At 32.5% G+C, this 14,343-nt stretch overlaps 1 non-coding gene across 1 annotated transcript; it reads left to right on the top strand.

Annotated features, from left to right (window-relative positions):
- The first annotated feature begins 8,249 nt into the window (after positions 1 to 8,249).
- LOC114579394 lies at positions 8,250 to 8,355 on the top strand. Its single transcript, XR_003700335.1, has one exon. It is a non-coding gene; the product is annotated as a small nucleolar RNA R71 (small nucleolar RNA).
- Positions 8,356 to 14,343: the final 5,988 nt, after the last annotated feature.

Here is a 14,343-nt window from a genome sequence, read left to right as displayed (position 1 = left end):
TTGTTAGAAATAAGGCTAGATTAGTGTCTAAGGGGTATAATCAAATTAAAGGGATTAATTTTGAGGAGACATTTACCCCTGTAGTAAGATTTGAGAAAATTAGGGTTTTACTAGCCTTTGCCTATTTTAGAGGATTTAAATTATTTTAAATGGATGTTAAAAGTGCCTTTTTGAATGTGGTGATTCAAGAGGATGTTTATGTTAAACAACCACCAAGTTTTAAAGGTTCTAAATTCCCTAATTATGTGTATAAATTGAAAAAGGTATTGTATAGATTAAAAAATGCACCTAGGGTTTGGTATGAGAGGTTAAGCACTTTTATATTAGAGAGATCTTTTATAAAAAGAAGTGTGGACACCACTCTCTTTTTGAGGATATTAGGAGACAATATACTCATTATTCAAAATTATGTTGATGATATCATTTTTGGATCTACAAATAAAAATCTTTGTGATGATTTTTGTAAAATAATGAATAGTGAATTTGAAATGGGCTTGATGGGAGATTTAAGTTATTTTCTTTGTTTTAGCATTAAGTAAATTGAGGAGGGAACATTTATTAGTCAGTCAAAGTATGTTAAGGACATCCTTAAGAAGTGTGAAATGGATAATTCTAAACCATTAAGTACACCTATGAGTTCCTCAGTTCAGTTGGATAAGGACCCAAAGGGAAAATCAATTGATCAAAAGAAATTTAGAGGAATTATTGGATCTTTACTTTATTTGATAGCTAGCAGACAAGATATTATATTTAGTGTTTGTTTGTATGCTAGATTTCAATCAGATCCAAAAGAATCAAATTTGATAGCAGTAAAAAGGATTTTTAAATATCTCTAGGGAACTTAGAACTTGGGGATTTGGTAGCCTAAGTACAGCTCTTCATTTAAAATTGTTGGATATTCAGATTCAAACATTATAGGTTGTATGGTTGATTGAAAGAGTACATTTAAAACTTATCAATTTATAGAAAATTCTTTAGTTTATTATTCCAGTAGAAAATAAAATTCTGTAGCCCTATCTTCTACTGAAGATGAATACATTACCTTAGGAAGTTATATGACACAAGTTTTTTGGTTAAAATAATAGTTGATTGATTTAGAATTTATAATAGGCATAATTTAAATTTATTGTGATAACACTAATATCATTTTCATTTCAAAAAATCCTATTCAACATTCGAGAACCAAATATATAAGCATAAGGCATCATCTCATTAGGTATCATGTATCCAAAGGAGAAATTGATTTGAATCATGATTTAACATAAAATCAACTTACAAACATTTTTACAAAACCATTAGCCTTTGATACCTTTAGAACATTAAGAAAAAGGTTAGGTGTGATTGATCTTAATGCTTAGATAAAATCTTCTACAAACTTGATATGTTTTTAAGTGTGTTTGATTTTGTTTTTGTGTTGTTTTTGTTCTAGTTTTAAATATTTTTTATTTTGGTTTTTGTTTTGAGAGTTTTTAAATTTAGACATTTGTCACTTGTGTAGGTTGATTGAGTTTGAGAAATATTTCTAGGTTTTATTTTTTAAGAATTTTATTCGTACTGTACAAAATTATTTTCATACCATACAAATTATGTAGTATGCAATCATCATTTTGAAATGAATGCATTAAATTTATTTTTTTTAATATAGATCATACTGTATGATAATATCATCATCCCGTATGATATATATACATTCATCTGTACGCATATAGATGGTTATCTGGGTAGAATCAGTTATTATAACTGATCGTACATATGAACAAAATTTTATCTGTATGATCCACATGTCATTTTTTATGGGGGACGAACATAAATGTCATTAAAATTATTTAAAATAATATATAATCCCGGACGAACACTTGTTCGTTTGTATAATCGTATAGTCAAAAAGTCTGTACTAAAGGATGCCTCATAAATTATGTGTTTATGAAAAGTCATTTAGTTATGGACGTTATCAATCATCCATATGAAAACTATTTCATCACGTACATACGAATTCATTTTCATACTATACAAAGGGTCATTTTTCTTTAAATAGGAGGGCTTTGGAATTCATTTTCATTCCTTCCAAAACCCTCCTTGAATCCTTCTAGAGGCACCAACTTATGAATGGCAAGTTCTAGCAAGCGCTCTCGGGTTACGAAGGGATTGTCATCCAAGGGTGGGGATGAAAACTTTCTGCCTAGAGAGAATGAGGATTTTTTAATAGGTTTATAGCTACAAAAATCACTCCTTCAAGACTCCTTATTCAAGATGACATTCATTTTTTTGTCATGCCTCTCTTTGTCTCAACCCAATTCTTTTTCATTTTAACCTAGATCTACAATACCATAGAGAAACTTTTTCTCTATTTTCTTGTAAATATGAGGTTTAGTGAGGATTTGAGTAGGATAATATCATTTGTCAAAAAATAATGGGAAGAAATTACTAAGTAAGATCTAGGAACCTTTCTTCATTTAAGGACTCGTGGGACTAGAGCACACACATAAACCTCTAAATTTGATTATGACTGCTCTGAGATAAACAAAACTCTTAGAGGTGTAACTCAAGTTTGTCACTTGGCTAGAGTCTCCAACATGAATAAAAATGTCAGGATCATTCAACATGTCTTAAGAACTTCAATCATTCCTAAAGCTAGTGATTACATAAATATTACTCCTCTTTTGTCCACTATTACATATTTGATCACGACTGGACAACCAATTGATGAGACCCAACTCATTTTGGATTACATTCATAACCTTTTTGAAATTGGGTTTCCATCTCATAAGAGGAAGAAAAATATTGCTCTAGGACATTTAGTGACCTACATTTTGGAAAAGAAATACAACATAATTCGTCCTAATCCTCCCAATCTTCTTTATTGATGCCTCTTTTTTATCTCTTTTTGGGAGAAATGAGAGTTCAAGTGAAGATACTGAGGGAGAAGGGGGAGCACCTGCACCTGCTCAAGGACCTGATTAGAATTACTTTTAGGAGATGGTCGAGTGATTTGATAATATGGAGAGTCATTTTAATCAATATTTTGATCAAATTCAGACTCATCTAAACCAGTAGGATGCACAGCACCAAGAAGACATGGGGTGGATCCAAGGTCAGTTTGACTCAGTGAACATGAATGTAGCTGTAATGAATAGCTATTTCTCAATCTTCAACCAGCCTATTCCTCCAAATCAAGGTCCTTCAGAGTTTTAGATGTACTTCTTTATAGTTGCTTTTGTTGGTCCTTTCCTGATGATGTGATGATGATGTGATGATATCAATGTTTATTTCCTTCTGTAGTACTTATTTTTTTGTTTAGATTTGTGTTGATGTTGTGTTGTTTAGAAGTTAGGTTAATTGATATCAATGGCTTTAATGTATCTGATCTTTACTTGATATCAATAAAAATGTCATGTTTTGTTTAATTGTTTTTATTCCGTGTTTGAATTATGAGTTTGCCGATATGAAAATCCTATTTTAATTGATTTAAAAAGTTTTATTAATTAACTTACACTACAAAATTAATTTCATTATGAAATCTAGTTTTTCAAAAATTTAAGTTAACTTATAACTCGATCAAGTTAAGGATATCAATCTCATGTTCTTTTTATGCAAACATAATTTGAATATTATTATTGAAAATATTATGTCTTATTATTTTTTATTTCTTTTTTCTATATAATTATTTTTATAATTATAAGAAATTTGATTTTTTAGATTATTGATTTTGGAAAGACCTATTTAAAAAAAAAGGGGGTATATAAAAAAGAAATGTACAATGTGTACTAAAAACAAAAAAATGCCCAATGGTTAACAAAATGAAAAGAGGAATAAAATTAGTCCAAATAGAAAAAGATGCACAAAGTGTGCCACGAATATTTTAAAAGATGCACAATATCGCCAATTGAATACGTTCTTTCCTTTATCATTTAATCTTTAAATTCAAATCAATCTAATGTTCAATTTTGTTTTATATTGAAAATTGAATTTTTTGTGATCTTCATGGAATTTCCCAATATTCACATGTTTTATTCTTTTAGGGGGAGCTAAGGAGAAATTTAGGGAATACATGTTAACTCAAATAATAATTATTTTGCCATCATAAAAAAGGGGGAGATTATTTAGATAGTTGCAACTTAGTTTTTCAATTGTTGATATTCTTGCAACATGTATATTTTTTATGCTTCTAAATATTATTATTTTAATTACAATTTCTCCTAACATATTTTAAATGAATTTTTTTTATTGTTTGTGTGTACTAACATTTCAAGAAAATCATACTCCAGATTATTGAAGGCTTCAAATCAGATTATATTAGGGTTCATTATAATTGAAGTCCATATTTTTTTAATTTATTGAGTCTAAGTGAGTGTGATTGTATTTGAGTAATTGTGCATACACACATTGGGGGAGTGTTTAAAATTTATAATTATTAAACTAATCATTCTGTACGAAGTCATTTCATATGGGGTGATTTGTTCAGTTATTTTACCCTACGTGTAGTTACATAAATAGCAGGTAATTTTTTTTTCAAAATACGAATCATACTGTATGAAGCTTCCATCGTACGAACATCATCTAGAATACGAATTAAACGGGTCCCTTTTCACCCTAATGAATTCATTTTTTTTTAAATAATCGTATTGTATGATGTTGTGTTCGTACAGACATCATCCAAAGTACAAACTAGATCGGTCCCTTTTCATCTTGATGTATTCAAAGTTTTTCTGAATGGATTGTACTATACGATGTCGTGTTCGTATAGACGCCATCTAGAGTATGAATTGGATGGGTCCCTTTTCATCTTGATGAATTTAAATTTATTTTGAACTGATTGTACTATACAATATCCCATTCGTACAGACATCGTCTAGAGTACAAAAATATGGGGTTCCTTTTCTTCCCGATGAAGATGAAAAATTTTCTAACTATTTGTATTGTACGAACTTGGTTTATACAGGATGATCATCATGTACAAAATCATTTCATACTGATTCATAAAACGTTCATATATAATAGTTTTGAACTGTTCATACATACAAAAATACGATCGTACTATACGATCGTACAAGCTCAAAATGGAAAATTTCAATTTTATAGAGGGTTTTTTGTGACTTTCATATAAAAGGTCCTTAAAAACTGACAAGAAAAGTGTTGTTCTTCATGATTTTTTAAGGGCAAGTGAAAGAGAGATTGTGGTAGAGTGTTTGAGAGATATTTCTTGTAAGTGGAGTGTGAAGAGTTCACAAGATTACTCAAACATAAGGACCTCTTTATGTTTTTGGTTATCACTCATCTTTTCTTATTTTTAGTTACTCATGAGAAGATCTTTCAAGAAGATCTAGTACTCTATCGACACTTGGAGGGTGTGAAAGGATGATGGTTCTCTACCGATAATTGGAGGGTGTCAAAGGATGACGGTACTCTACTAGCACTTGGAGGATGTGAAAGGATGACGGTTATCTACCGACATTTGGAGGGTGTGAAAGATCATGATTCTCTACCGCACCGAGGATTGGAGAAAGAGAGGATTTGTAAAGGCTTTTTTTGCCATACTATGGGGGAAAAAGGAGAGTCACTTTGGTTATAGTGCAATACCTGAAGAGGGAGTCTTCAGGAGTGTATTTAGGTCATTTTTGACCGAACCACTATAAATCTTGGTCTTTTTATTTTTCACTTTTATTTTCTACAATTTATTTTCATATGGTTGAAAGCATATTTTAAACTAAAATCAAATTACTGTATAATTTTAAATTGGTTTTTTATTTGAAAAAATCCAAGAGAATTTTTAAATTAGCAATTCACCCCCCCCCCCCTGTATGTTAGCCTTGGGACAGTAGCTTAGGTTTAACAACCTGTACAGAATCAATAATTTTTATATAAGATTGTATTTTTAATCTTAAGCTTTCACTACTACCAAATTTTGAATTTACATATCTTTTTTTTATTCATTTCTTTTTCATACCTTTTTCTTTTGAGAACTACTTTATAGTTCTTTTTTTTTTCTCTTTTGTGGAGTACATAATTTATGATTTTGAATATCAACTTCTACTTTAGTCCTTTAAACAATCTTAATGATTTTAATGTAAGGACTTAATGAAATTATTAATTCCATCTTTAGATTAGTTATGATTTAATATTTTATATCTAATTTTTTATACTATTTATTTATTTTTCAATTTTAAAAGTTAATTTCATAAAGTCATAGCTTATAAATTAAAATTAGGATAATATCTTAAATGATTGAATGAGTCAAGTATTAGTTTTTCTAAGTTATCAAGTATAAACAAAGTTCATTGAAACGGATATTTAGGGTTTTCTTCTTATCCTAATTTTAAATTTTTTTAATTATCATTTTTATAAGGGTTAATTAATTAATCAGAATATAAAAGTAATTGAAGGATATTAATAATTTAAGCATGAAGAGAATTTGCTTATATATTAATATAATATAAACAAACATTACAAAATTTATGCTTTCATAAAAATGATAAAAGGCACATAAAACATGCGTTTAACACAAAATAATCCATAAAAAATATTAAATATAACGCAGATACAAGATAATAAGTGCACAAGGCACCCTAAGTTTAACAATGGCTCTCAAAGCCAAATTTGTTAATTAAGTACAAAACACAAGCCAATTTCTCCTATCACTTTTATCTCTTCTACAAAATAACAAAGTAGAACAAAATTCACGAACACATCCTTAAGAATTCTTCACTCCTCTAAGTCATATGGTTTTAATCTGTATCCACTAACTTTTTTGGTTTGTAAGGTATTCTTATTTTGTATCTTGATGGCACAATTAACAAAATTTCTAATAATAGTATAAGGGCCATTCCATCCAGTTTTTATTTTTCCATGGAAATACTGTTACTTATAATCAAATAACATGATATCTTGCACAAGAAAGAAATCATACAAGAAAACACTACCATCATGCATCTTCCTTACTTCTTCTAAATATTGTTTCTTATCTTCTTCAATCTCCTTTTTGGAATTCATTAAACTTAGTAATAATAATATAACATTTCATACGAAGAAGTAAAAAAGAATTGTCATTCTTTGTACGATCTTGATTTTGGCACTTTGAAGAAGAGTGTTTATGTTGATGCTTTCCATTACTTACAATTTAAATTCTAAGAGAAGAAAGGTTCTCACTAAAGGGTAAGTACAGACTGAAAAATGAACTTCCATCTAATAAGTTCTATAAATTTTAGTGGGAGAGAAGTTTGAAATTTTTGAAAATTTAATCATTATGGCCCATTAGGGCATTGCAGTGTTAGAAGATATGTGTTGTGGCACTCCCTTTTTCTCGCTCAAAGGTTTATTTAAAACAAATTATGCAAAACCTAATATAGAGGATAGGGTTAAAAGTGCTAAGTTTATAGTATTCAGCTAGAATAGATAACTAACTAGACTTAAGGTGAGGTTACCTCCCAAGAAATGTTAAGTTATATTCTTCAGCCAAACTTGCCCACATTTTCCATTTGGCTAAGGTGGATGATTATTACTATTCAATTGGGTCACATTGGTATCTTTTTATTTCTCCTTATGATTAACTTTAATATTACTAGGTAAAGATTCTATGGGCCTACTACTTACAAAAATTACAAGCTAACTTAATTGAGTTTCCATATTTTTAATTTAAGAGATTTGTTTCGTAATTGAGTTCTCTATTGAATGATCACATTTTCTTGTGGTGTCTTTCTAGTTTCAGTTTGATTTCCATGATTAAATCTATAAGGATAAGCTAGTCTTGGATTATTATTAGCTTGGTTTTGATTATTCCAATTTGCTTCTTGTTTATATTGACTAGAATTTCATTGATTTCCATAAAATTATTTGACTAACAAAAATTGGGGTGATTCCTCAAACCTTGATTATATGCATTTAAATTTGGATAACTGTCTTTCAATCAAATTTATATTTTTAATCCCTTAGATATCATTCAATTTCATTGAGCTTTTATCTTCCAAATATAAAGATGAATCAAAATTAAAGCCTAAAGTGCTCAACTTCTTTGATATTGTTGTAACTTATGCAGTTAAAATGAATAAAGAATTATTTCATAGACTCATTCCACACTCTTAGGATTCACCCTATCAGCAGGCTACTGGAAATAATTTTTTGAAATTTCCTCAATTAATTCATAAGCATTCTTAAAAGGTTTTGACATCAAAGAAACTCCAACTACATCATTAATTATGGCTCTAAGGGATCCTAGAAATCAACTATAAAAAGTTTAAATTATCAACCAATCATGTAAGGCATAGTGAGAGTATTTTTGAAGCATCTCCTTGAATCTCTCTAACTCTTAAAAATTGATTCTCCTTCTAACTAAGTAAAAGAAGTAATATCATTTCTAAGTTTGAAAGTCTTAGAAGGTGGGAAATATATTACTATAAAATTGTTGGCCTACTCATTCCATGTGAGAGTCTAGGGTTATAGAATTTAACCACATTTTTTCTTATCTCTTAGAGAAAATGGGAATAATCTAAGTCTAATGGCATCATCAATAACTCCATTGTACTTAAATATTGCATAAAGTTTTAAGAAATATACTATATGTTAGGATCTTCAAGGCGAGATCCTTTAAAATGAGAATTTGAAATTACTAGATGGAAAAGAGGGGGGGTGAATTGTGAAAACTTTTTGACAATAGTTAAAACCTAAGAAGGAGTTCTAATATTTTTTTGATGTTTTAAAATTTTAACATGAAAATTTAAACAACTTTTCTTTCACAAATTTTCCCAAGCAAATATTGCAAAATAAAATGCACGCAGTAATAAAAGATAATAAGGAAAAGCACATCAAGATTTTTATAGTGGTTCGGTCAAACCATGACCTACGTCCACTCCCCGGAGTCCTCCGCTTCGGGTATTTCACTACAAGCAATAGCACTCATTTTACCCCCCTTGGCGAGGCGGAGAAGTTCTTACAATACCCCTTTCACCAACCTGGTGTGGTGAAGTGTCAAACTCTGCTTTCACCCTCCTGGCGACGGCAGAGAACCTTCGCATTTTTCTCCCTCCTGGAGAAGGCAGAGTACCTCGAGGTCATGGATGTAGAAGAGCCTTTCCCCTTGGAGATCCTCCCACTTGATGGTTTCCCTCCCTCTAACCTCTTTTAGTGACATAATTTTTTTTTCTAGACAAAAGTCTATCTCATATTGACAACTGGTTTTTTCAACTAAGATTCTTTTTATCTTGCTACAATAATCTATCTTGTGCATAATATCCAAACTTCTTATATATCTTTCAAGTTAAATGAAATCTTGCCATTGCATTTATCACATGATTATGATTTTGTTTTGTGACTTGTTCTTCTCTATGTTAGAGAGAGAGCTTCTATTCTCTAATATTTGAAGGATATACTCACAACTAAGGTTCTTTTTAAGGGTTTTGTTAAAGAGAACTTACCTTGAAAAAAAAATAAGAGGAAAAGTGGAAAAGAAGCAAATTTGAAATGAAAAATATATATATACACAAATGTGTATCAAAAATCAAGATGCTCTAAGAGCCAAAACAAAGATACAAGAGGCATAAAATGAGCCCACTAAATACAAGATATTATCTCTTTTCTGAAATCTTAAAACTTAGAGAACTCTTTGGTTATTTGATGCTTTCAAAGGCTTGATTTCAAATTCCATGATTGAGACAAATTACTTTGGTATATTATTTATAAGATATTTTATTTGTAACCAAGTTTTGATTGAATCTTCTTTTTACCCTGTAAAGTTTTTTTGAGTTAGAACTTTTATTTTTAAAAGGACGATTATTGCCCTGAAAGAAGTCCAAGCTAGGGATTAACAAGATCAGATATTCTACCATTTTCAGATTTTGACTTGTTAACTCTTTGATTTTTTGAATCTCTAAAATTGAATTGTTTGAAAATTTGTCATATGGATACTTTGCTAAAAAAAAAGCTTAACCAAAAACAAATTTTTTTTTTCTTTGGTTCTCTTTTTAGTTTTTTGCCTTTTTGTTGTTTTTAGCTTTGTATTGTGTGTCCTTTATTTTTTTTAGGGCTTTGATCATCAACTTTTTTCTTGGATTCAAATCTCTTGTCACATCGTCCTGGCCGATTCTCATATCATCTTGGACGATAGGACAAATTTCTTCAAAATTCTATCTGCTGAACTTTTCTGTGCTTGCTATAACTCATCGTCCTGGGCGATAATTTATCGTCCTAGACAATCTAATCGAACTCTGTTGCAATCATAATGATAGTCATGGCCAATAACATATTTCATCCTGGCCGATGCATTTTATGGTAATCGTCCTGGTCGATACACTAGATCGTCCTGGACGATCCACGTGTCAGCACGTTTAAATCCTTAAAATCGGCCCCTGGATGATCCATTATTGGACAATCGTCCTGGCCGATCCACTAATCGTCCTGGATGATACACGTGGCACAGATTTAAAATGTTTTAACTTCGGCCGGTACGATCAATTATTGTGCATCATCCTAGATGATACACCTAATCGGCCCAGACGATCTGCTTTTTCAACGGTCGTCCGGCTTGACTCCTTGGGATGATCGCCTGTGTCTAATCATCCTGGCTGATATCTGATCGGCCCGACCGATCGGACCGCCTTTTTGACCAATCGGCCTGTACGCAATTATTGTCCCATATCGTCCTTGACGATTCTGCTATTGGCCTAGATGATATGGTCATTTCTTTAAATTCAGGCCATTCCAGCCATGTTTTTCACCTCACACCTCCTCTTCTCTTGTGTTTTCTTACTAGTCTCTCGCTATGGCTGGTGGGAAGCGAGTCTGATAAACTTCTAGGAGTTCTTCGAGGGCTAGGGTTGACCCTTATTTCAGGGAGGCAGAAGATGAATCTGCTTACCATCGATATAAAGAATGTGGGATAACTGTCTCCAGAATCATCAATCCTGTTCACCTTTCGTATCCGGTAATTGATCTTTTTTCTCACACTTCTCTTTGTTTCATTCTGTCTCTCACTTTCCCCTTTCATTCTAAGCTTCTTCGTGAATTCTTCACAAATCTTCGCATAAATCCAAACTTCACAGCCCTAACCTCCTATGTGAATCGACGCCCCGTCGAAATCACATATCAGGACTGTGTTGAACTTCTACAGCTATCCACCACCGGTGATAAGATTCACATAATCATTTCAGATCCTGATTTTGACTGGTCCACGGAAAACCATTTTCTTTGCCAGACCAATGCACCTTTTCAGGTTGGAGAGACTAGCTCTTTAGTCAAAGATGCTAGGACATTTCAGCATGTCCTTCAAACCTCCATTATTCTAAAAGCTGGGGACCGAATACACATCACTCCTCTACTTTCTCTGACAACTTTTTACATCATGGCTCATCGAGAATTTAATACTGCTGACTTATTTTTTCGATACATTGATCATTTAACCCTAATCCGCGATCCAGGTCATAAGTGGAAACCCAATTTGGCTTTAGGACACCTCATAGCCTATGTCCTTGAAACCAAATATCAACTCCAATATCCTGCTCCTCCCAACCTCCCAACTCTCTTCTACTCAAATAGTTCCTTCAATACCCTTTACAGTACTCGTCTCCACCCAGGGGATGAGGAACCTCGGGGGGCTGAGGAGGAGGAGGCTCCCGCTCCCGCTTCTATTCCTGATCCTCTTCGACAGCACTCACAGTTTGACCACTTAGTGGAGAGGTTTGATCAATTAGAGACCCGCTTTGATGCTTACGTTGCTGCACAGGAGCAGCAACATTCTGAGGACATTGCCCGCTATGAGAAGGACCGCACAGAGGACTTATCCCATTTTGACAGCTACATTACTCACCAGCAGCAGCAGTATGACCAGGACATCGCCTGTTTCAATGCTCAGTTTACTACACTAGCTAGCTACTTTTAGCAGCCACCTCCACCACCTTCATCTGATGATCAGGGTCCCTCATTTTTCTAGTCTTTGTTTTATGTTTTCTGTTTTCTATTTTTTGTAGTTTGTCTTGTAGTTTGTTTTAGTTTCTATTATGTTGTTTCCTTTTTTCTTTTTGTGTGTTTAGGACCCTCTTTTGTGATGACAAAAGGGGGAGTAGGATGTGGTAGTAAAAGTTGATGTGCTTGTAACTCTAAAATTTTAATGAACAGCTATTTTTACTGAGATTTTCCTACTTGTGTTTTCCATCATCAAAAAGGGGGAGATTGTTTCAAATCTATTTTCATAACTTATGTTTTGATTATTGACAAACACTATTGGTTCTCTTGGACTATTTGTTACTTCTAACTTTTCAGGAATCAAATATCAGACGAACAAATGAAGCCAATTCAAGTTTGCATAGGTTAGGGTTGAGTCAGTCTATACTTTGCTTTTTCTCTTATTGAGTCTATTTGTAATGTTCAAAGATACTAATGCTAAGTAACCCTACACACACACTTGAGAGACTTAGAATTTTTGTTTTTACTCACATCGGCCAGGACGATATTTGTATTGGCCTGGACGATCTAGTTTAAAATAGAGATTCTATTCAGGATTCTTAATTAAGGCAGCCATCATTAACAGATCGGCCTGGACGATATGTGTATCAGCCATGACGATAAGCTCAAAATAGAAAGAAATTGCCGCCATAAACAATTAAGGTATTCTATATTTTTGGTAATCGTCCAGGACGATCTTGGATCGGCCTCGACGATATTCACAATTATGCCTTAATTAATCAAATAAATCAAGGAAGTAATTAAGTATGATTGATACGATCATATTGGCCTAGACGATCTCAGGATCGGCCAGGATGATATATTCAAAAACCTTAGTTACTTCTGGATGATAAATATCGGCCAGCTTGAATTCAGGGCGATGCTCTGGACGATTTTCTTCTGATTTGAATTGATCGGCCTAGACGATCGTGAGATGGTCCTGGACTATCAAGCCAATTTTCAATCGTCCAATTTTCATTCAGGGCGATGCTTTGGCCGATCTCATGGAATTTATACTGATCGGCCAGGACGATTTGCATATCGTCCTGGACGATATAGTCGACAACTTGCAATTAATGAGCTCCTTAGAAGCTCTTCTATTTAAGAGCTCTTGTTCAATGTTTTTGAACAATCTTTTGCTGCTTCCTTGACCTGAGAAGACCTTGAAGAGAGAGAGAGAGAGAGAGAGAGAGAGAGAGAGAGAGAGAGAGGATCTTGTGAGGGGGAGCTTGTGAGAGGATTCACAAGGGTTGCTTTAAGGATCGCTCTGCTTCTTCTTCATCTAGAGTTTCTCATCCGTGAAATGGTCGGTAGAGGTAAGAATTCAGCATCTGATTATGGTTCTCTGCCAGCTTCAGGAGGAAGCAAAAGGAGATTGGTTCTCTGCCTTGCCGGGGTGGCAAAAAAAGGTTCTTTGTAAAGGCTTCTCAGCCTAACTGTGGGGGCTAAAGGAGAGTCACGAGTGTAGTGCAATACTCGGAGGGCGCCTCCGAGGAGTGGACGTAGGTCGGGTTGACCGAACCACTATAAATTTTTGTGTTCTTATTTCTTGCTTTCGCACTTTAATTTCCACACTTATTTTTGTGGTGTGATTTTTACTTCTTTGTGAAAAGAATTTTTAAAATACCAATTCACTCCCCCCCCCCCTCTTGGTTAGCTTGGGCCAGTTCTATAAGGGCTTAATATCCCTAACGAACTTTCACTCAGTTACTTAATTATAATCACGCTCTCTCAAACTCAATAAAATAAAATATATATACATCAATTACAATAAACTCTAAATTGATCTTGATTTGAAGTCTTCAACAATCCGGAGTATAATTTCTTTGAAATGTTAGTATACACATGAGCAAAATAAATCTTCCAAAATATGTTAGAAGAAATAATAACCAAAGCAATAATATTTGGAATCATCAAAAAGATACAAGTTGCAACAATATCAACAATCAAGAACTAAGTAGCAATTATCTCAACAATCTCTCCCATTTTGATGATGACAAAACAATTATTGTTTGAGTAAAATTGAATGCCCTAAATTTCTTCTTAACTCCCCCTAAATGAATAAACATATGAATATAAGGGAATTCCTTTAAGAACACAAAATTTAAATGTTTTTTATTTTTTATTTTTCAAATGCAAAAGCACAAAAACACAACAAAAATCTTAAACAACATCTAACACAAATAAATAAATAAATAAATAATAAAAACCAAGAATCAAACACAAACAAACACAAATACAAAAAAAATAAAAAAAACAATAAATAAACAATAAAGAAATAATATTACTCCCCTTTTTGACAACAACAAAAACAGAAATAAAAAGGTTGAAATGAAAGAAGTCATATGAGAAACCTTAGTAATTGATCTTGAAAGGGAATCAACTATGATTGCAATAACAAAATTAAAAACCATTAGA

This window comes from Dendrobium catenatum, unplaced genomic scaffold, assembly GCF_001605985.2.
Source record: "Dendrobium catenatum unplaced genomic scaffold, ASM160598v2 fragScaff_scaffold_43, whole genome shotgun sequence".
Lineage (NCBI taxonomy): Eukaryota > Viridiplantae > Streptophyta > Magnoliopsida > Asparagales > Orchidaceae > Dendrobium > Dendrobium catenatum.
The sequence above is the reverse complement of the archived record's forward strand: the minus strand, read 5'-3'. Positions and strand labels throughout refer to the sequence as shown.